The sequence below is a fragment of the Girardinichthys multiradiatus genome, chromosome 23 (genome assembly GCF_021462225.1).
Source record: "Girardinichthys multiradiatus isolate DD_20200921_A chromosome 23, DD_fGirMul_XY1, whole genome shotgun sequence".
In the NCBI taxonomy this organism is placed as follows: Eukaryota; Metazoa; Chordata; class Actinopteri; order Cyprinodontiformes; family Goodeidae; genus Girardinichthys; species Girardinichthys multiradiatus.
In genome coordinates, this window is record NC_061815.1 from 30,849,525 (window position 1) to 30,873,932 (window position 24,408).

A 24,408-nucleotide genomic window follows, 5' to 3' on the forward strand; every position below is an offset into this window, starting at 1 on the left:
GTGGGAGGAATGGCTGCCGACAGAGAAAATAAAGCCAGCTGTAGAAGAAAAGCAAAGACGAAGCAAAGATGTTCTAATGTGAAGGAGAAGTTTGATGGGATGAAGAATGCTGTCTTTTTTATTCTCTTTTTGTAAAAGCCTCAAAAAGCAAATGGAAAAAGCAAAGGTATAAAGCTACTAATGAATGCAGAGATCATGGAGAAGAAGATCTGTAATTTATGAAAGTGTTCTCTTTGTAGGCTCCTAAGTTCTGTAACCGTGCTACTCAAAAGATGAAAGAAATGACATGAAGGACTCCATCAGCATGATTTTATAATTAGAGAATTAGAACAGAATAGAAGATGAGCCAGAATAATAGAAAAAAATTCAACTGTTGAAGCCACTCATTATAATGGAAAAATGAAGAACATTTGTGATGCCGTCAGTGTGCCAAAACCTCCAGATTGTCCACATTTTCCAGTTTCTCACCAGTTTCACCACATGGCTGTCTGTTCCAGTCCGAGCGCATCGCCTGCGGCGGAAATTACTGTTGCCATAGCATGTGAAGAATGTAATTTATCTGGAGCCTGCATGTTCAAAATTGTTGAATCTTTTTTTATTTTCAAATTTGGGGACAGGCGCCAGCTGTGTTGTGTTGCTGGCAGCGTTTTTTCCTTCAACCAGCCCGTTGCTTAATGACAAGCAGTGGGGGTTCAGTGTAATGTGTCTGCGCCTGCTGAATGCAAATAAGTTTTCCACCTTCAAAATGTTTGTCTTGAAATGCTGCAAGCTCTTTGTTCTTTGGCTATTTTTTCAAGATAACACCTCTTTAAGCAGTGAGAATGCATGTTTGAATGTCTGCAGCAGGAGCAAAGTGAAATATTCAGAAAACCGAGGAGAATGTTAAACATCGCAAAATAACATTTGGATTAAATACCAAAGTAATTAAGGGTAATGACACAACTGCTGAAGTAAAATGGCTTCATTTGGAACAAAACAAAGTGTCTAAACAAAAGCAAATGCCAAATTACCAGCAGCTACCACGGCAACAAGGAGCAAGAAACACTGCTACAGTGTTTTAAAGAAATTTACTTCATCACAAGCCAATTACTTGGCTGTGTTCAGGCAATGCAACAAGACAAGATGGTATATAAAAGTGAGGGTGACCTACAGGAATACACAGCACTTTTCAGAAGTTTTCATACCCTTTTTTAAAATTTTTTAATTGACCATAAACCTCGAGTGTTTTTATTGGGATTTTAATGTTACAAACCAGCACAAAGTAGTGAATACCAGGAATGTTTTCCCACATAAAGTCCGACAGTGTATTAAGCCCTTGTTTCGCTGACACCTCTGAATAATATCCACGGGCATCCAATTAAACTGCTAAACCATGCAAGGAGAGCATTAAACAGGGAAGCAGCCAAAAGGCCCATGGTAACTCTAGATGAGCTGCAGAGATCCATAGCTCAGGTGTGAGAATATGTTGACAAGACAACTATTTGTCATCAGCTCCACAAATAGTATTTTGTAGGGCAGAGGGAAAAGAAGATGACGGTCAAAATTGAACTTTTTGCCTTAAACAATGTGTGGTGAGAAAACCCCACTGTTCATCAGCCTTAACACACTATCCCCACTGTGAAACACGGTGTTAGCAGCATCATGCTGTCAGCATGCTGTTCTTCAGCAGGGACAGAAAAGCTTGTCAGATTTGGTGAGAACATGGATGGAGCTCAATGAAGGGCAAGACTAGAAGAAAACCCATTAGAGGCAGGTAAAGACTTGAGGCTGGGGTGCAGGTTCACCTTCTAATAGGACAGCCACCCCAAATATACAGCCAGGGCTACAATGGTTTAAACCAAAGCATACTCATCTATTTAAATGGCATAGTCAAAGTCCAGACTTTGTGAATAGTGAATCTGTGACAACGCTTTAAAATTGATGTTGACAGACACACTTTTCAATCTGACTCAGGTTGAGCTATTTTTTCAAAGAGAAAAATACTTCTACTTGGACAATACTTTCAGTCTCTATATGTGCAATGCTGATAGAAACATAACTCAAAAGACCTGCAGCTGTATAGCAGCAACATGTTGCTCTCGTATGACTCCACCTCACAATTATACACTACTCTGTATTGCTCTATCTAGTAAAGTATTCACACCCCATTTTCCAAATGTGCGTTTGTCCTGAGGTAGTAGGTTACCGATTATCTCTCAGATTTGCAGTGGTTCTCCTTGATTTCTACCTTTAATCAGCTTCGATCATTGTCCTGCAGTGTGGTTTATAATTAGGAACCAAGGTAAACCGATTGGCAGCAACATCAAGGTTTCATAGTTTTAATAGTTCAACTCGTGGATTCTTTTTTTTCTGAAAATGAAACAGAGCAACAGGACGTAATAGAAAAGGGACACAAAGTGTTGGTGGGTGAATTGTTGAGATCTTATCAGCTGGATTTGAGGCTGCATGTACTTCACATATTATTGGAGTTAAAGTGGTCTATGGTTTGTCCGTCATCTCCCTCACAAGTCCACAGGAAGGATCCAGGGATTCTCTATGAAAGGTAAAAGTGCCGAGCCCAACGTAGCGAGAGTAATAGTGACTTATCTAAGAGCTCTTGCTGGTGGCATGTTGTGCACGGTGGTGAGAGTGTGTGTAAAGGTGTCTGATCCGTAAATTATCCCTCTGTAGCTGCTTCCTCCCTCACTCTGGGGTGAAGAAAGGGAGGGAAAAAATAAGGAGAGGGCTGCAAAAATCTTCAATCAAATTTAATGTGCTTATTTATCCACATACTGTCATGGGGGGATGTGTATGCACGCCGGGCTGCCTGTAGAAATGTGTGTTGTGCTGAAATATGAGGTGCATCAAAGCATCTCCGAGTGCATTATATCCCAAGCGGAGGTGTGAGTAGTTTTCTTGTTTGTTTTTTTTCATAGCAGATAAATTTGATGCATTCCTCCTGTGCTGATAGAAAGAAGCATTAGGCCGATATTAAATCTGTTTCACACACGAGCTAAGCCCCTCCGTCCACTGCCAACCCGATCGAGGCTACACTCTCACCACGGCCACCAAATATGCTTCTGTTAATATCGCCACTCTGCTGCTTGCCACTGAGCAGAGAAATTAATTCCAGCGTGTCGTTGGAGGATTTTACTCACAACTTCAGGGTTGTCAGTCTGTAAAACTTGTAATAAAACCTACATCAGGCTGCCCTAAGTAGCTGCCAACCCGCCTAAAAGCTTTCATCTCAGAGGTTCTCACCGGCTTTTCAGCTTTCCCCTCCCTAATGTGATTGTGGTGGGCTTTCCTGGCCTGTCAGGAATAACATGTTGGGACAAACAGCTAATTATTTACAATCCAAGTTGCTGTCTTGCCACTATAATGATAAAAATGTAACTAAAAGGCTTTTCCTGGTATGAATGAGGATATTCATCGTTTAATCATCATGCTCTAATGGGAGGCGAGGTGAGCAGGTGAAGGAGGTGGACTCATGTGAATACAGTTAGCACCCCAAGGCTTCAGCCATCAGAGACCCCCCGGAGAGATGATACAGTTTATTTGCAGATTATGCATTAAAAAAATCTGTGTGCTGTCTCTGTAGCACACAGTGTGAGGTCAAACTGTTTTTATTATTAGCTGCTGTGTCTAAACTGAGCTGCCAGCAGTTTTAAAGTTTATGCAAAGCAACCTCAGTGTGTGTCATCAGTTCCTGGGAGCATCTCTGCCTCTTCAACCCTCCTTACCATTGTCCTTTTTGATCTTTTTTGCAACTCCTGTTTTTGATTCTTTTGCTCCATTTAAACCCCAATTCCTCCTCCTCCTCCTCCATCACTTTCTTTCTCTCCAGCCACGCTTTCTCTCATAGTCTCGTTTACTCCCTCCTCTGCTGCTCATTCCCTCTTTGCAAACTGGCTCCCCCCGGGGCAAAAACTCTTCAGCTCTCTTTGTCTCCCTCTCTGTCTCCCCTTCCGTCTTTCTTCCTTAGCCTCTTTCTTTCGCTCTGTTTTCCTCTTCTCACTCCCTCTCTGACAATAGGTTTCAGGACCTATCTATTGAAATTTCCCATTTGTGCTGCTTGCCTCTCAGCGGCTGATCACCGTCGGAGGTTAGTCCTGCCCTTACTGTTTGGAAGAATGAGGTTGGGGGGCAGAGGGAGAAAAAGAAAACACAGCTGAAACACCTCCTCCACTCACATCTACTAGACCCAAGTGGTTGAAAAGGGTTTAATGTTTAACGTTTCTATTTGATGGTCAAGCTGTGGGATCTTTCTGAACAAAAAAAGCATCACCCACATGTAGCATGTGTACTGGTTTGAACATCTCAAAAGATGACGGCCTAGAGGCTTATTTTCATATATCTCCTCTGAACGGTAGATCCAATGTCAATGTAGAGTCTTGTCATAGGTCTGATTTATCCCTAAATAGTGTTTGTTTTTCTCTTAGTCATTAATCCAACTAAACATTTTCCTGTTTTAGGAAAGCTGGGATTAGGGAAATTATTTCCATTTGCTAAGAAAGAAGAGAGAAACAAAAACAAGACGCTTAGAAACATTTTCTTAGAATTTTGTAGCATTGCCATTAAACTGACCAAATGACTTGGGTCAGAGACCCTGGACTTCCTCTACTGGCCTCTCACTACAGTCTGCTAGGAATTTTGGCCCATTCCTCAAGACAGAACTGGTGTAACTGGGTCAGGTTCACACACCCCTTTTCAGGTCTGCCCAAATTTTTAACTGTGGATAATGAGACTCTTACCAGTTTCAGCAAGCACCTTTGTGTTCTGTTCTGGGCTCGTTGTGTACGTTTCATGCCAACACGTTCATCTCTGGGACACAGAACCTGCCTCCTTTCTAAAACGTATGAAGGCTGGATATTCCTACATCGTATATCTGCACATCATTGTTTGAACAGACGAGTGATGCAGCTTCAGGCGTCTGGAAAATGTCATTATGTCACACAAAGAAGCAGCATGTTTGAGGTGTTAATCTAAAGTACATCCACAGGTGTGCAACCATTTAACTTAAACGTTCTGAATCACCAATCAAACCTTTACAAAGCCATGACATTATCATCAGGCTTTTCCAAAAAGTTTAAAACCATAGTAACCTCAGTGACCGTAAACTCCTGGATTTGAAAAAAAGTATAAATTCTTGCTCTTAGTATTCTGGATTTTAGCAGATAGAAATAATTTTGGTAATCCTAACTAAAAGGTTTTGTCAGATTTGAATGGAATTTCCTTACAGTGTATGTAAACATCTGGTTGAATCTGTATTTGTACACAAATCAATAATAACTCTAATTAAAAATATTCTGCAGCCATTCTTGAAAACAAAAACAGTTTAGTTTTTAAAAATAGAAACCATTGTTCTACACAACTGCAAGAATGTGCAACTATTACTGACTTTTTATGTCAGCCAATATCAAAAACAGGATATTTATTTTGCTCAATTACTACACCCACAGGAGAGTAACAATGGGACTGAGGGGAAAAAAACAAGAAAAATAGAGAAATGAGATGAAAACTTAACAAAAAAAGGAAGCCAAAAACAGTTTAGCAACAGTTTAAGTGCAAAAACAAGAACCCTAAAATCGTTCTACAACAGATGCTACTTAGCACCTTGCAGCATCCCGCAGAAGTCAACCTTTTCTATAAGCAAATTCAGAGCTAATTGACCTCAACACGACTCAAAGTGAGAGGCAGAAGATGGAGCAGAAGCAAGGGGACACAGAAGCCAGGATTGTGTGAAGTGCCATAAGAAAAAGAGTGGGAGGGAGTGTTGTCACACTGCATAATGCTGTCACTATCATTGCTACTGACTGGAAGAACAAAGAAGAGAGAACTACAGTGTTTGTGTGTCAGGAGGATGAAGTCAGAGCAGGTTCACAGGTCAAAAGTGAAAGAAAAAGTACAGAAGCGTGAAGAAAAGGATGCCAGGGTGACTAAACTGATTCTTTTAGGAGCAGAAAAGATCTTCGCCTGGGTGTTTATTTTTAGGGGAACGACTACTGGTGTCAAACCACTGATAACTGAGATGCTGATAAAAAAAAAGAGCATTATTTAATGTGTTAAATACATTTATCTTGACATTATCAGCCCTGGGACATTTATTCCTCCAAAAAATGCTGCAAATGTTTTAGCCAGGCCTCACATTCCAGCAGCCTTTCTAAACATTTAAATGGCAAAACTGGAAAGACATTTTACACCAAATTACATTTTGCAACTATAGAGTCTACTGAAAGTTCAGTTTTACCTCATAAAGCAGATAAAATGTGATGGAAATGAGAAGAATATTAATATATCACTGCCACTTACAAGGTGTTACCACTCTGCGCTATAGCAATGGGTAAAAAAAGCATAGAGCATCCACAATGTAGCTTTAATTGTGAGTGACTGGGAACAATCCAGATGCATTTCATTGCAGAGAAACTGTAAAGCTCGTTTTGTATGCTTTTATCATTTCTGTCAATAGCATAATCTGCTGCATATCTGGATAATCCATTTAGCAGCTGCAGAAGACCAGATGTTGGCAGCGATGCACGGATTGCAGTTTCCGTGATCAATTTCTGATCTCATCGAGCAAACAGACTGTTGTACTGATCATGCTTTACATACAGCCAGTGGTGCATGGATTTTATTAGGACTGGCTTAGCTGAGCATGGTTGCAGTGTAAGGGCAGTAATTAAAAGATTAGGCTCCACAGTGTTTTATCTTTATTTACACTCAACATATTGCAATGAAACACAAAAAGCAGACTATTATTACTAGTAATACTTTATATTACTGGAAAACATTAATAGAATGAGTACATTCAGACATGCTGCAGTTTAAGTCAATCCCACAAACTAGGCCTCAAAATCAGGGAATTTTCCCTTGATAAGCTCTAACTGGTCAAATATATAAACAAAAACAAAAAATCATAACTCATTTCCTGTTGTGTAATGAAGGCAAATAAAAGCCTGATTGGTTGATCTTTACCACAAAACATTGGAGTTTTAAATAAATAAAAGTCATGGTGTGTTTAATAACTAATTTAATATAATTTACCATTAGAACCTAATTGTAAACAAGGAAACTTAGAAAATTGTTCAGGGCTAACATCAGAACTTATTCAACAGGAGATTTTGGGTTTATTTTCGGTCCTTTCATTTTTAATTGTCAATAGTTTCCGTTGTTTGAGATGTTTACATGTTTGAGACTCTTATTTTGAAGTAAAAAAGGAAGTACGGTAGCTCTTACGTTTTTTTTCCCCTCTTGTGGCGATGAAATGGGCTAACAAAGACATTGTTTGTAACATTTTGTCACTGAAGCACTGAAGTCGTCGCGATAACTCGGAAAAAAACCCAAACAAAAACAGACATTTGTAAGCACTGCGATACAATGATGCCATTGGCTAATAATTAGCATCTTAAGCTACTAAAATTGCCATTCTTTAAAATGCAGCTTTTTAAATCTTTTTTCTATTCATTTAAACACAAAAAGGGAAGATTTTCCAAGTTTCTTTGGCATTAGGACCACCTAAGAATTAGAGAAGCATAAATAATCCAAAATATATGGAAGAGTCAAACCTGGACTGGATTATTCTTGGCTGATTAAGGTTTTAAAAACACAGTTTATTATTTTTAAAACCATTCATTTATTTGTAGAAAAAAGAAAGGGTCGGTGAGCTGGGGTTGTTTTTTCCATAGGATGTTGCTGAAATCTTGTCCAGTCTCGATCCATTTCAAGAGTTGGATGTACACTGCTCAAAAAAATAAAGAGAACACTCAAATAACACATCCTAGAATTAATGAAATATTCTCATTGAATACTTTGTTCTGTACAAAGTCGAATGTGCTGACAACAAAATCACACAAAAATCATCAATGGAAATCAATTTTATTAAAAAATGGAGGCCTGGATTTGGAGTCACACACAAAATTAAAGTGGAAAAACACACTGCAGGCTGATCCAACTTTGATGTAATGTCCTTAAAACAAGTCAATGAGGCTCAGTATTGTGTATGGCCTCCATGTGCCTGTATGACCTCCCTACAACGCCTGGGCATGCTCCTGATGAGATGGTGGATGGTCTCCTGAGGATCTCCTCCCAGACCTGGACTAAAGCATCCACCAACTCCTGGACAGTCTGTGGAGCAACGTGACGTTGGTGGATGGAGCGAGACATGATGTCCCAGATGTGCTCAATCAGATTCAGGTCTGGGGAACGGGCGGGCCAGTCCATAGCTTCAATGTCTTCATCTTGCAGGAACTGCTGACACACTCCAGCCACATGAGGTCTACCATTGTCCTGCATTAGGAGGAACCCAGGGCCAACCGCACCAGCATATGGTCTCACAAGGGGTCTGAGGATCTCATCTCGGTACCTAATGTCAGTCAGGCTACCTCTGGCGAGCACATGGAGAGTCGTGCGGCCCTCCAAAGAAATGCCACCCCACACCATTACTGACCCACTGCCAAACCGGTCATGCTGAAGGATGTTGCAGGCAGCAGATCACTCTCCACGGTGTCTCCAGACTCTGTCACGTCTGTCACATGTTCTCAGTGTGAACCTGCTTTCATCTGTGAAGAGCACAGGGCGCCAGTGGTGAATTTGCCAATCCTGGTGTTCTCTGGCAAAAGCCGAGCATCCTGCACGGTGTTGGGCTGTGAGCACAACCCCCATTTGTGGACGTCGGGCCCTCATACCATCCTCATGGAGTCGGTTTCTAACCGTTTGTGCAGACACATGCACATTTGTGGCCTGCTGGAGGTCATTTTGCAGGGCTCTGGCAGTGCTCCTCCAGTTCCTCCTTGCACAAAGGTGGAGGTAGCGGTCCTGCTGCTGGGTTGTTGCCCTCCTACGGCCTCCTCCACGTCTCATGGTGTACTGGTCTGTCTCCTGGTAGCGTCACCAGGCTCTGGACACTACGCTGACAGACAGCAAACCTTCTTGCCATCTTGCCTTCTTGCATTGATGTGCCATCCTGGATGAGCTGCACTACCTGAGCCACTTGTGTGGGTTGTAGAGTCCGTCTCATGCTACCATGAGTGTGAAAGCACCACCAACATTCAAAAGTGACCAAAACATCAGCCAGAAAGCATCGGTACTGAGAAGTGGTCTGTGGTCCCCACCTGCAGAACCACTCCTTTATTGAGTGTCTTGCTAATCGACAAAGATTTCCCCCTGTTGTCTATTTCATTTGAACAACAACATGTGAAATTGATTGTCAATCAGTGTTGCTTCCTAAGTGGACAGTTTGATTTCACAGAAGTTTGATTTACTTGGAGTTATATTGTGTTGTTTAAGTGTTAACATTAATTTCTTTAAACAAAAACCTGAAACAGGCAACAGTATGCAATTGGAAAGATGAACATGGTCGATTTAATAAACTTATCAGTGTTACCTTCCCCAACATGTGTTTGGAAATTTTCTCTGTTCAGAATCACAGCTTATTAATTTAGTGTTATTTTGGGTTCCATTACATTTTAGGGTCAAACCAATGCCTTTCTTGACTATTTTATCTCTTTTATCCCTTACAATTCTTGCAGGAGAATTACCACCAACTTTAGGTTAGCTCAATGAATCCGCCCTCACTAAATATGCATTAATACAGGATCAAACGTTGTATGTTTCTTGGTTGATTTTCTGAAAATCTGGTTAGAAATGGTACTTGTGAAGACCAAAAGCTCCAAGAAGCAGCCTAAGAAGAGGATATGAAGATTTGAGTCTTGTTTCTCTGAAATGTTAATGTGCAAGCTTTGAGCTGAGGCACGGATACAGCAGATAGGGCTCCCAGTGGCAGCCTATTTCTGGCAGCGTCGTAATATATAAGGAAATAAGTTTCCATACAGTAGGTGAAGTCAGTGGTAAAGAAATGCTCTGATCAGCAAAGCGAGACAGCTAAGGAACAAACCTTCAGCACACAGATGTATAAAAAAATTATCTGAACCAGCTCTACCACAGCTAATTTTTCTCTGTGGCTGCAGGAGTACAGGAAGTTAGCAGTGACAGTTTTAATGAGACAGTTGTCATATAAAACATAAAACACATAAAATACACCTGATTAATACTCCAGATGTTTACCTCCAAGGCAAATCAACCATCAGAGTGATCTTCTCACAGGGTATGGACTTTAGTTTAGTATTTGAGACGCTAGAGAAAAGGAAAATACAGAGCTGTGAAAAAGTATTTACCCCTTTACAGATTTCGTATTTTTGCTTTTCTGTCAAACTTATAATTATCTTATTAATTTTAATATCAGATATCCAGAGTAAATACAGAATAATGTAGTTTCTAAATCAGGATTTCATTTATAAATGGAAAACGGCCCTATGTAAAAATGTAAATGCCCCCTTATGTTAAATCCTAAATTAACTGTGTGACTAACCACATGATTTCAACTTCACTGGCCAGAAACAGCTAATTAGAACCTTCCTTACAACATAAAGTAGGCTAAAAAGCAACACATCCAGCCTTGATCTAAAGAAATTCAAAAACAGATGAGAAACAAAGTCATTGACATCTATCAGTCTGGAAAAGGCATGAAAGACATTATCCACAAACAAAAAAAACATGGAGAGTGGTGAACCTTCCTGAGAGTATCCAGAACAACCTCTAAAGCCCTGCAAGCCTCACTTGCCTCAGTTAAAGTCAGGGTTCCTTATTCAACAACAAGAAAGAGAGACTGGTCAAAATGGCATCCTTGTTGTTTCATAGAACAACCACTGCTGACCAAAAGAAAAAAAAAACTTTTGCCCATTTTTGCAAAACAGCATCTTCATAATTTCAAAGACATCTGGGAAAACATTCTGTGGACAGATTAGATCAAATATTTGGAAAGTAGGTGTCCGGTTACATTCACATGAAAAACAAAACATTTCAGAAAAACATCAAACATACGTCAAACATGGTGGTGGTAGTGTGATGGTCTGGACAACCTGCTGTAATTGATTGAACTGTGGGCTCTCTACCAAAAAATCCTACAGCACAATGTCCATCATTTCATGACCTTAAGCCCAAGCTCACTTATGCAGCGGGACAATGATCTGAAACATACCAACAAGTCATCCTCTGAAAGGTAAAAAAAAACCAAATTAAATAAAAAACTGAATGAAGGCTTGGGAGTGGTCTAGTCAAATTCCAGACTTAAATAAGATAGATATGCTGTGGCATGACTTTAAACAGGCTGTTCATGTTGGAAAACCTTCCAGTGTGGCTTAATTAAAATAATTCTACAAGGTAGAGTGGGCCAAAATTCCTTCACAGCCAAGTAAAAAACTCATTGCCAGTTATCTCAGACCCTTAATGCAAGCTGTTGTACAACTAATTGTTAGGTTTACGGGGCTTTTTCATATGGAGCCAGCTTTATTTGGATAGCTTTTTTTCTCCTAATAAATAAAAACATAATTTAAAAAATATATATTTTTTATTCACTGAAATTATATAATGGCAAAACAGAACAACTCTTTAAGGGCAAATACTTTTCCAAAGTCTTGTACATTTTAAACCCGGCTGCAACTGTCTGCCCTATTTACTCACTGCAGCTAATTGAAGAGGAGTAGAAATTAGCTGCAAAAGGAAGCCAACCCCTGGTGTGTGTGTTACAGCTGAGTGTCAAAGTGATGGTAGATCAGGGAAACCAACAGTATTGAGCTTTTCTTCCTTTCAGATCTTTGCTGATTATGCCAGCTTTGTTGCTCTCCTCACCCTCCCCTCCCTCCCCTTCAGTCTAAATGGAAGCTGTGTGTTGCAGAGTTGGAAACCAAGTCACATCCCTCTCACACTTCTGTTTAGCCCCTCTTAGAGTCTCACACTTCTTCTTTTCCATTTTCCACCTCTACGTTTTTCTCCGTCTATCCTTGACACGCTCTCTGCCCTGCCCACCCCCCTCGTTCTGCCCACGCCGACACCATTGACTGATTCTGCCGGAGTCATGGCCTTCGGAGCCTGACGAGAATTCAGCGCCCTGGATGTGCTCTTGTGAATCCCCGTGCAGAGATGAAATATGAACTGTTAAATATGAATGTGCCGTGATGTTGTGATGCTGTGCAGCCGTGTCGCTCACGAGGTAGTGAAAACGACCGTGCACGTACCAGAGAGCCTGTGTGGTATTCTTCTGCATTACGTTTACCATCCATTTGGATGTGATACTCGCCATACAAACACACACAGACAAAGGCCCCGGATTCAGGCTTCACTGACTTTAAACCTTGCTCAGGCTGACAGTAATTTCTGCCTCCAAATTACATTCCAATGGCTTCATAAATCTACTGCCTCCTCCTCCATCTTTTCTCCTCCTCCCCTTCTCTCCCTCCTTTTACTCCAGCCTCACTTCATTTTTCCTGTATAAGCCTCCCCCTCATCCCTCTATCTACACCTCTATTTCACTTCTCGTGTCTCTTTCTCCTTCTCTCCCCTCACGCTCTCCTCTCCTCTATCACTTATTTTCTCGTTTCCCCCCACACTCCTTCTCCCTGGCGCTGGCTCTGTAAATAAATGAGAAACAGGGAGGCTGAGATGGGGAGGTTACGTGTGTGGGGTAGTTAAACAGTAACACACACATAAATCCACACAGATGTACCCCCCACATACACACACGGCGCACAACAAAGTGTGTAAATACACACACGCGAGAGCACACACCCGCAGTCAAACATCATAAACAGCACATTACTCTTTGATGGAAAGACAAGCGTTTGTGTTGCCATATATTTGAACTGGCTCAGGCACATTTCAATGCGTCCACATGTGCACACTCTTTTTAATGAGAGCGTTCATTTTACAGATAGCACCTCTAGGTGAAATAATTGCCAATGTTGGGCCCTGACGGCTGGTTCAAGTGTTCTCCGCCCGGTTGTCTTTATGGGCCGAGAACACACCCATCAGCTCCCTCGCCGCTGCTTTAACGGCTGCTCTGCTGCAGCCGGCACTCGCATGCAATGAATACACGGGCGTAATATGCATAAGCACACAACGGCAGATGAAGAGTCGGGCATTAACAGTGATACACACGTGCACATGTGCGGAGGTAGGGCCCAGCAGAGAACAATAGACCGGCTGACAATGGGGCTCAGAGGAGTTCTCTCTGCTGTATTAATATTCAGAAGAGCGGATGCTGAGAGAGTGAGCGTGTCAGCAGGGACGCATGCTCATCAACCCCACTAACACAGAGGTTAGGCAGCCACATGATTACAAAGTACTCAGACTTTGAAACGCTCAGTCCTTCTTCCTTTTGCTTCCTAAGTCCTAGCTCTCTGCAGTGGACAGAGAGAGCAGAGGATCTAAGCTGTGACAAATTATTCCGATCAGTCCCATTAAGGAAAAGGTGGAAAGAAATGGAGCATAGATTCTGTCAATTTCTTACCATCCTTCCACATCAGTGTCAATTATGTGATAATGCAGCAGGAAATGGAAAAAAAAAGAATCACCAAAACCAACAAAAGATTTTATATTTTCATTTGTTAACCTTTTTACTCAGAATTCATCACTTTCTCATGCTACTTCAAGCTCACATAAATGAGAAAATATTTCAGAAGATTTCTAGAAATGTAAAGATAGAAAACAATCAAGAACCCCACGTTTTTTGTTTTTCCAATTAGTGTACAGGCTTTATAAATCACCAACTGTGTTTTAAAGAATCTGTAATGAGTGTGGAATAATCCACTCCAGGTTCAACCAGTGCTTATCTTGCATTGTTTTTCATGCTTACCTCATTCTAAAAGGGTCCTGAGGCTAAAAAGCATCAGCCGGATATACGATTTAAAAGCGGTGGAGGCTTATGCAATGTTTATGTAACGGAGTGTTCTCCCAGCCTGATGCTCAGTAGTTGTTGGCTATGTCAACAAAACAGCTACTTCCTTTTTTACTTCAAAATAAGAGTCTCAAACTCTCACAAGTCTGTTAAGTTAAAAGCAATCATCTTAATCTCCGGGGTGCAATTTTTATAGCTTACGCTTACTTTGCATCAACAGATGAACTGACACAGAAACAGCTGCTGGACAGCTCTTTGAGAGACAGAATTCACTTTGACCAAAAATACTGCAGCGTTTTAATGTTGCAAAATCTTTTTGCACCAAATCCACAGTGTATGCCACGTTTTCTGCTTTCAACTCAAACAACAATAGAGAAGGAGAGCTGTAACTTGGTCTGTGTAGACCGTGAAATAGACAATGTTAGGAAGTGAGGTCCAACAGGCTGGATTTTACTGGAACATACCTCTTTCAGGTTTTCTTTTGAAGTCTGACCTGCCGGTTAAACTGTTCTAATGGTTGCAATACATGCAAACTTTGATTTAATTTAAATGTGGAAAAGATTCTTCTTTGACTGAGGTAATAGCTTTAAATCCAATGAAAGAATTACAGTAAATTCTATTTATGCATCAAAGCATATGTCCCACATTTCTATCTGGTTTCAACTGAACTTTCATTTTGGCTGATCTGTTTACAGACAGAAAAAAATGTTTTCAAAATTTTCCTTCTGAAAAATTGAAAGGAAACAAAAATAAAAATGTATTTTACCTGCTGATCACCAGTCAGAGCCGATCAAAGAAAAATTTTCATCACTGATGAAATTATTGATGCATTAGTACAAAAAAGCCAATTTACCTATAGCTTGTAATGCAACAACTATTTTCTCTGAGCATTTTCGACTACAGTTTTTAACCACTGTACCTTTGTAACAAATTTGGCAAAAATGTGCAGAAGTTTGTAGTATCGGCTGCGTGTTTAAACTGAGGAGGCACAGAGATGGAAGAAGCTTTTTGCAGGAAACTATCTTCTGTGGATCATTCAGGCTGCGAGAGACTGAGAGAGCAAGGCTTGCAGCAAACAGCAGGACGCTGAACATATTACAGCAAAGTTTCTCTGTTTTATTCTCCTTAGTTTCCAACCTCTGCCAGTCTTTTAACATGATGGATTTAGAAATGTTTGCAGCTATGTTTGTAAAATCTCAGTTTAGTTAAAGGAACACAAACTCTCACTGCTCTTGTAACGCTAGCTTTGCAAAACACCCTGCTTGTTTATAATTTATATTAATGCAAATTTAAATTGTGATCCTTGCGATTACTGCTTTGGTTTAAAATAGCCGTAAAACCCCGTATAACAATAACTGCTCTCTCACAGTGGATTAATATTGCCTCTGCTTCTCAGCTGAGTACAGGGAGCTGGTGGACCGCTTTCTGGCTTGGTATGGAAACAATCATCTTGAACGTGAATAAAACAAAGAAGATAAGAAGAAGAGAGAAACTAGAATAGGTCAAACACTATTTTTATCATGGGAGAAGAAGTGGAGGTGGTGGAGGAGTATAAATACTGTGGTGTTCACCTGAACAACAGACTAGAGTGGGAATGCAACTGTGAAGTCCTCAACAAGGACAGAGCAGACTCTACTCCTTGAAGAAGTTTAGATTATTCAGTGTTTGAGACTCCTCTGGAGATCATTGTGAAATGAAGGATTCTTCATAAAATGAAGAGCATTATGGAGAACCCTGAGCATCCTCTTCATGAGACTGTTGTATAACAACAGAGTGTCTTCAGTCAGAGGCTTCTTCAGATCTGCTGTAAGACAGACCTCTACAGGAGATCCTTCCTGTTCACAGCCATCAGCATCTACAACAGCTCTTTGAAGAAACCTGCATAATATGAGCTACAACAACATTTAATCTCCCTTTGGGATTAATACAGTATCTTTGAATTGAATATAGATGATAACCATTCAGGGCAGGAAGACTAGAAATACCTTCGATGATTTTCTTGGATCTTCCTATGTTCTAGCACTTAATGAGAAATTAGAAACAGTTAAAATCGGCACTGGCAGGTCGAAGCTTTCCAAAAATTAGAGGTGGGGAAATTGGGCATAAACAGCACATATGCATATACTAGCTACATATCTATCCATATTGTTCCACCATCTCAAACCTGTAATAACATAAATTGCTTAGAGCTCATATTTGCCCATCTGCAAGCCTTCTAACAGACTTCTTGCCAGTTTTATTTGGTATTTACGCAGTCGTCAGCAGCAGTGAGGTGCAACGTGTGTCCATGCCGTTATATTACCGTCAGTTCATTCAGCCATGTTGTTGTCACCGGGTGTCTCTGCCTTCGTTCAGCAAAGGAAAATAAATAGCTAATGTTTCATCATTATTATTCAAAGCCAAAACTGTGAGTGAACGGGCACACAGGCCACCGTGAAAGTCGCACAGTGCTGAAAGCATGAAGGCTGCACAGTTGTTACTGACTGGCTAACAAAAGCAGAGAGATTTCAGTCTCCCTGAGGAACAGGACATTTTCTGTGAACCGTGTTATGCATAAAAAAAATAAAAAAACCAAGAGCAACGTAAGACGAGCTGTGGCAGGATCAAGGAGAAATGTTACTGACCAAAGTTGCACTGGGTGACAAGAATACTTGTTCTTTTCTCCCCCTTTTCATCTTCTTCTCTATATATTGGTGTTGGTGTAAGCAGAAGTAAAAGAAATTAAATCGTTTTCTTATCCTAGAAATATTTGTTTAATGCCTGTCGATGAAATACCAACAAATTTATAGTTTAATATTTCAATTTAACATCATTTTAATGCTGTCTTACCCAATAAACACTTGCATTCACAACAAATATACTCCAGGAGCTGAGACCAGTGAATTATCACTCATAAAGAAAAAGAAAGCTTCAAATTTGCTGAGTGACAAACCAATCACTTATATAGCTCTTCATTGCTGCGATAGTCTGCTCTAATCTCTTGTATTACTGCATAAAGCTGCTGTAAGGAACAATTCCTGAATGAAATCCAGATACTTTTCAACTTTTTATCTCATGTAAAGGGTTCTGATGATACTGAACAAACCACGGTTATTTATCTCTCACTGGGATGCAGTAATCAAACAGTGTTTAAGTTTATAGAGTAAAGAGGTTTAAATGATTTAGTTAGTTTGTAAAGTCAGTTCAGGTGGATCAGGGTACCTCCTGGATGTCCCCCCATCACTGCATGCAACTTGCATATCACGAAGAACTGCTTACACTGCAACATGTGTTAGGTAATTATGTAGGTACGATGCATTTGGTCTCTTTATGCTTGTAATAGATGTGGTGACTCGTGTTGTTCAGTTCAGCATAAAACGTTTTAGAGCATAAAGAGGTGGTAAGGTGGTCAACGTATTTAGAAACTACAACTAAGTTGTTTCAATGCCAAAACAGCCAGAAACCACTTTTTCAAAGAAATATTGTTGAAATGGAAATGCTGAATATTCATCATCTGGGGTATGTGTTTGTTATGAACCCAAAGCAGATAAACAATTCTACTTTTAATTATTTGTTTATTTTCCACAAGTCATATCGTCATCTCAACGTTCACCAATATTACCGCATGTCTTCCGAACATCAACCAGCCCTACTGTAGATGTTTTCCAAAAACATCCCACTAAGAGGAGACATCTGGGCAGACCAAAACTGTTAAGAGAACATACCCTCACCTGCCACTCTATTAGATATACCTGCTCAGTGTCCTGTCAACACTCGTAGCAAATCAGCCAATCAGATTGCAGCAACTCAGAGCATTTCATCTAAATGCTGTGAAGACGATTTGTTGGAGTTCAAACTGAGCATCAGAGTGGGGAGGTAAGCAGGTTTTAATGGCTTTGAAGGTGGTATACTGTAGTTGTGGGTGCCTGACTGGCTGGGCTGAGTGTTTCACAAACTGCTGATCAACTGGGATTTTCACAAGTAACCATCTCGTGGGTTGACAGAATTGTCTGAAAAAGAAAATATCTTGTGAGTGTGGACACAAATGTCATGTTGATATCAGAGTTTTGAGGAGAATGGGCAGACTGGTTCATGATGACAACAGTAGCTCACTCATCTCATTTAGGCTATGCAGAACACCATCTCTGAGTGCACCACATGTAAAAACCTTGAAGCAGATGAGCTACAGCAACAAAAACCACACCAGGTGCCACTAATGTCAGTTAAGAGCAGAAAGCTGAAGCTACAATCCACACAGACTTTGTACAATTGGACAATAAGTGTCAATTTCAGTTGTAACATCCAAATGGGAGTGTGAACCTGAAAGTATTGCTCCATTCTGCCTTGTATGAGTGGCTCAGGCGGGTGGTAGTGTTGCAATAGTAAGGGAGTTATTTTCCCATGAGGAATGTTTTCAAGCCCTTGTTGAACCTACGCCATGAGGAATTAAGGCAGTCCTGAAGTTAAATTGGGTTTTAACACACTGGAGAGTCTCAGGGGTAAATCTGCACAGCATGCATCTTGATAAGCGATATGTTTATTAGAAATATGGGAGACATTTGTTTTGACAATGCAAGGCAGTAACCTACTGCACCTTCCTCTAACCTTCCTCAAACCTTGACAAACATTTGTATGAACTCCCTTCTCCTTAAATGTTTTTGACTCCTTACTCCCGACTTTTTTATTTCATGAGCTCCCCCTCTCCATCTCTCCGCACCCAGTTTGACTTCTGAAAATCCCTGACAGTTTGAAGGGCAGCCTGAACTTTACACACACATCAGTATCTAATGGGTGATGGCAGTGAGCTGTGGGGAAATGCTGCTGATCTTCAGTAGGCACTTACAGGCACCAATACAGGCAGATATTTTGCCTGCAGTAGATAAAGATTAGCGAGGGGTAGAAGAAAGGTTGGGCCACAGAACAAATCCTATTACAGGAAGTCGTTTTAAACTAACTGCTCCCAATATTCAAGGTGACTGCTTTTTAATACATAACTAATGATGGTAATTCACAAGTTTTAATACAGCTAAAGAACTCCAGAAAACAATATACTTTAGTGCAAATCAGATGTTAAAAACAGATGATGCAACACAATGGTAAACACACTTCTTATATTTTGTGACAACACTCTTTTAGGGATTTAGAGATTGGAAAGTCTGAATTTTTAGCATTCTTGCAAAGTTTTCCACATATTGGGTCATTTTCTTCTGTTTTTCCCTTCACTACGAGAATTGATTTGACCCGGTTTGAAGTCATGCCTGCAGGCATGTTAGTTTAGCACCTGGAGTCTTCTTCTATGGAGTCATCTAGTTGTGTACACATACAGATTGGGGTTGGATGTTGTTCAAATAAACAATATTCCCTGGAAAGCACTGCAGCATATTATAGTTCACGTTTACCAGTACAGATTGCCTCTTTAAATGGCAGGATAATGCGTTATGATTTCCTAAAATAGCATGTTGAATAATCAGATCCAAGTACAGTTTTAAACTTCTGTTCGGTCCTGAATTACCTAAATCTAAGAGAAAGTGGTTCTGGTTCTGATATGTGAGAACACAACATAGATTTTACCTTCACAGGGTTTTCTTTCCTCTGACAATGGTTTTAATCAGGGCTCACCCTTTTTCAATATGTTTCACAGATACTGATCTGAGTTATTACAATAAATTAACCGCATGTGTAGGTTTGAAAACTATAGCTTTAAAGTGCAGTAAAAGGCACACAGTAGCATGTCAGCAGCCTCTTGTATTGTGACTGCATCCTACTTAACTCGCTTACCACTGCTAATCCAGACCCTGCAGTCACGCTATTTCTTGACAGCGACAGATATTTTGTACCAAATGGACTTTCTACAGGACAAACCTTTGTTTCTAAAGATATATCAAACCCGACACATCAGGCTATCGTCAAAAAACTGGCATCTTTCTCCTGCCGTCTGCGTTTTTATGTGAAGCATTTTACTGAAATTCTAGGCTATCGGAGGCTTGTTTACCTCCTGTTTTGATGTGAGTGGTTGATAATCAGACTAGGCAAAGATTATGTGGTTCCAGGTAATGGATGTAGAGGACAGCTTTTTACAGAACAGGTTTTTCTTCTGCTTTCCAAAGTTTGCTTTGGACATCATAAAAGTTAATAATGTGAATAGCCTTTAATAAAGAACAACTAGGCTGAGACTTTTAAAACCTGGTCTAACAAACGGCAGATGCTAACCTGTTATTTACGCAACACAGTTATGTCTGACCAACAGTGTAATGTGAGTTTTCAGACAATGGATAGTTCCTGGTTTTTCTATTTTTGAAATATTGTTTAATGACCACAGATGATGTATGTGCTTCGTCTTGGATCGCTGAGTGAAAACCAAACACAAATTTCTGAATGCGTGCACAATAAAATATTCATTTTTGGTAGAATATCATGTAAATACTCAATTCTTTTTTACATTTTTATATCTGAAAAATAAGTTCTATATGGCTAAACAATTTACGCAGAGATACTTAATTTATATTAGGTTTGAATGTTATTTAACTGTTGAAACATTTTATCCAAACAGTATTGTAAGTTACCCCAAAGTGTCTTTGTTCCAAGTATTCTGCACCTTTCACTGAGTTCAATTTGAACTATTTTTAAAGGCTTTTCATTTTCAGATCTGCATGAATTACTGCCTAACAACTTAATTAAGTTAAATATAATTGTGTCTGGACTGGAGCCCATTAATTTTAGACATAGGTTACCTAATTTCAACACATTTTATTACAGTGTACAATACGCTTCACAAGGGTTACTTATGACCAGTTCTAGCCAGCTATAAAAATCTGTATTTTTAAGCCAAAACTAATTAAATCTATATTTTCTTATGAGCCTAGGAGTGGATAACGTAACAAGAATATTTTAACTCCAAAAATATTTATAAAGTACCATCCAAAAAAAAAACAACCCATAAAATAATTTTGCCAGAAACTGCTCGTAGTTATCAAAATAAAAACAAACAACAACAAAAAAAAGTTGGAAGAAGAAATTAAAAAATAAATATGTGAGATGTGACAAAAGACGATTTAAGACGTAGTGTATAAACATTTGGACATATTTCAGATTTTTTAAGACCCTGTTATGCCTAAAACTCTCTCTAAGGAGATGCATTTTTTAATACCCTAAATATTTTACAGACTTTTAAAATGTTTCTGTTTATATTTCTGGACATTTTTTATTATTATTACCTTTTCATTATTAATCAGTAAGCCCAATTTATTACTAATAGTATTGTCATATTGTTCTAAAATGCCTTAGCATTATATTTAATCAGTTTATTCTGTTTTAACCATATTTTATCTCATGTTTAAACTTTTGGCAGTATGGTTGAGTCTTAGCTCCACAAATAAAGTTTCACATCCAGAATCGCTGCCCCTGAAAATATAGTGTTTACTCTGTTCTTTCCATGCAAATCACATTATGTAAACTCTGTTTAGCATTCTGTCCCAAATGAAGCTGTTTTCATCACATATTTCTGTTTCACTCTGTAGAGAGAATTCAGTTTACAATCCACACACCGGATATCACGTTGCTCCAGTTTTTATGAATAGGACTGTTTATATCGCCACATAACTGCTTCCTCCAAACATCATCTGGTCTAATGCATTCCTTCCCATCTGTTTAACCAGTCACAATGCTGAATCCAAAACAAAAACACACCCAAACATACCATCAGCTTGAATTTAGACGACTAGGGGTTCAGTTTAAACATTAAGCACCCTTTATGACCACACACGCACAGGCTCCGGTTTAAGTCTGTTAAACAAATCCTTCTCGCTTCCAGCATGTGTGCCCTTTCGAAAGGAAAATGAGGACAGTTTTATTTGTTTCTGTTTGTGTTTCTGCAAACTGGATGAGAATTTCCCAGATGGCTTTGTAGTCTACTTATTCCAGGATGAAGTGAACGGGCGTATGTGAGCAGCAGAGCAGTTAATGGCTTCTGATTAATCTGTCTCTGTATACTTTGTGCCTGATGAAAACCTTATATTTCTAAAACCAGTGTTCACCAGGGGTTTCATTTTGCTCATAAGATACAGGCACTTAGTGCGTGGTGGTTAATGAAAGCTCTTCAGCTTTGTGTGAAAGAAAAAAAAACTGACAAAACACGCAGTTTCCTTAATGGGAGGTTTGTTGTCCGCTGGGAGCGTAATGCTGCACATATGCAGTGTTGACCTTCAAGTAGCATTTTCACGATGTACTTAATTTTAAAAGGTAAAACCATTCTAATGGGGATAATTATGTAGTCCTTTTAACACTTCATATTTTGCCAACAGCGAAACTCAACTTTACTTCTTGGCATTGCTTAAAACAAAGCTTGTATTTAAAAAAAAAAAACTGAAACTTGAACAGAAAAACATTATTGTTTATTTTAGAAATAATTTCCAAACTCCAGCACCAATGTATAATTATTATTATGGTTTATACAAAAAGTTAATTGGTTTCAGGAAAATCAGTTGAAAAAGTTTAATTACACATAAAGTTACATATTTAGAGTGTTTATTTCTGTACAGTTTGATGATTATGGTTTGCAACTAATGAAAACCCTAAAATTCAGTTTCTCTGAAACTCTTAAAAAGAACATGAGATTGAAAAAAAAAATGTGGTAGACAGTATATGCACGCTACAATTGGTCAGGGCTCCTTTTGCATAAATTACTGCACCAATGCAGCCTGTGGGTCTGCTGAGATGTCAAGGAGTCCCGGGTTGATTAAATAGAGGCCTTCAACCTGCCTGCATTGTAGGCTATGGTGTAGGCTCTCATCTGCCTCTTGACAGTACTCCATGGACTCTCTGGGATTCAGGTCAGGCCAGTTTGATGGCTAATCAAGCACAGTCATACTATAGTCACTAAAGCAGCTGTTGGTACGTCTGGCAGTGTGAACAGGTGCCAAGTACTATTGAAATGAAATCAGCATCTCCATAAAGTATGTCAGCAGAAGAAAGCTTCAGGTTCTCTAAAATGTCCTAGACGACTGCACTGATTTTGGACTTAATAAAACTCAGTGGACCAACACCAGCTGACTTTGGAATCTGCACATTGAACCTTAAAGGGGACATATCATGCAAAATCCACTTTAGTAGCCATTAAATACATTTTGTTATGTATTTGGAGTCTGTAGGAGTGCAGAAAAGTTGAATTTAGTGTCTCCAGGTGCTTCATAGATATCGTTATATTCTGTTTGGGTCATATTTTCAGTCCGTTTAGTTTTCTCTATCATCTGTTCCAAATTTACAGCTTTTGCGTTACAGTATTTGAACTTCCCTTTTTGACCACAATTCCTGAAATAAATAAGTAAGAATACTAATTTATTGAGGTTTAACGAGGCATCTTTATATTACAGCTTTACCATATCCAATGAGTATTACTTTTTAATTTTATATTGATTTCAGATAAGGTCTGACTTTATGTCAAGCAATTGTATTTCAAAATTAGATTCATGTTTTTGTAATATGTAGGTCACAAACCCCTTTAGGATCCAAATCTCACACAGATGGCTGAATCTTAAGTGTTTTCCTAATACTGGTGGTCAAAAATCCAAACCCTTTGACTTTAAACCCTTTTAAAATAAGGTCCCAAACTTTGAGTCATGACTAGGTCCATGTATATTAATCATGCAGCTCATTCATTTTATTTTAAGTGCATTTACTTTGCATGTTTTATTTGGGAAAATAAGTTAATTAGAATCAGTCGGCTTTATTGTCAGGTTCGTACATACAAACAAGGAATCTGACTCCGGTACACTTTGCTCTCTGGTTTTTGTTTTTGCATTAAAGAGTATACAAACTGTCTCTGTGACAGCTGGTTTTAGTGAACAGTGCTCTGTAGCGGTGGCCTGAAGGTAAAGCTCTAAACAGTTTATGTGCAGGGTGTGTGGGGTCTGCAGAGATTTTAGCAGCTCTTTTCCTGACCCTAGACCTGTATAAGTCCTGGATGGAGGGAAGGTCAGCCCTGATTATTCTCTCTGCAGTCCTGATTATTCGTTGCAGTCTGGACCTGTCCTGTTTTGTGGATGAGCCAAACCACACTGAGATGGATGAAAACAGGACAGACTGAATTATGGCAGTGTAGAAGATGACCAGCAGCTCCTGTGGAAAGTTGAACTTCTTGAGTTGCCTCAGGAAGTACAGTCTCTGCTGGGCCTTCTTTCGAACAGTGTCTATGTGTGAAGACCATCTCAGGTCCTCAGAGATGGTGGTTCCTAAAAACCTGAAGTGGTCCACCGCCGATACAGTGTTGTTGAGGATGGTGAGGGGGGTGTATGGGGGTGGTGTTCTCCGAACGTCCACCATCATTTCCACAGTCTTGAGTGGGTTCAGTTCAAGGTAGTTCTGACAACACCAGTGTACCAGCTGATCCACCTGCTGTCTGTATGCAGACTCATCACCGTCCTGGATCAGTCCAATGACAGTGGTGTCATCTGCAAACTTCAGGAGTTTCACGGACGAGTCCGATGTGGTGCAGTCATTTGTGTACAGGGAGGAGAGGAGTGGGGATAGAACACATCCCTGGGGGGCACCAGTACTTATTGATCTGGTTCGGGAGAAGATGCTCCTCAGTCTCACCTGCTGCTGTCGGTCTGTCAGGAAGCTGTTGATCCACTGACAGGTGGAGGCTGGGACGTTGAGCTGGGTGAACTTCTGGTGGAGGATGTCTGGTATGATGGTGTTGAAGGCCGAGTTGAAGTCTACAAACA

At 39.8% G+C, this 24,408-nt stretch overlaps 2 protein-coding genes across 8 annotated transcripts in view; one reads left to right on the plus strand and one right to left on the minus strand.

Moving 5' to 3' along the window:
* Positions 1 to 24,408, minus strand: part of macrod1 (mono-ADP ribosylhydrolase 1) — a 226,039-nt gene that overhangs the window by 154,136 nt on the left and 47,495 nt on the right. The window lies entirely within an intron of this gene.
* flrt1b (fibronectin leucine rich transmembrane protein 1b) overlaps positions 1 to 24,408 on the plus strand; it is a 58,996-nt gene that overhangs the window by 19,425 nt on the left and 15,163 nt on the right. The gene's annotated exons all lie outside the window — the stretch shown is intronic.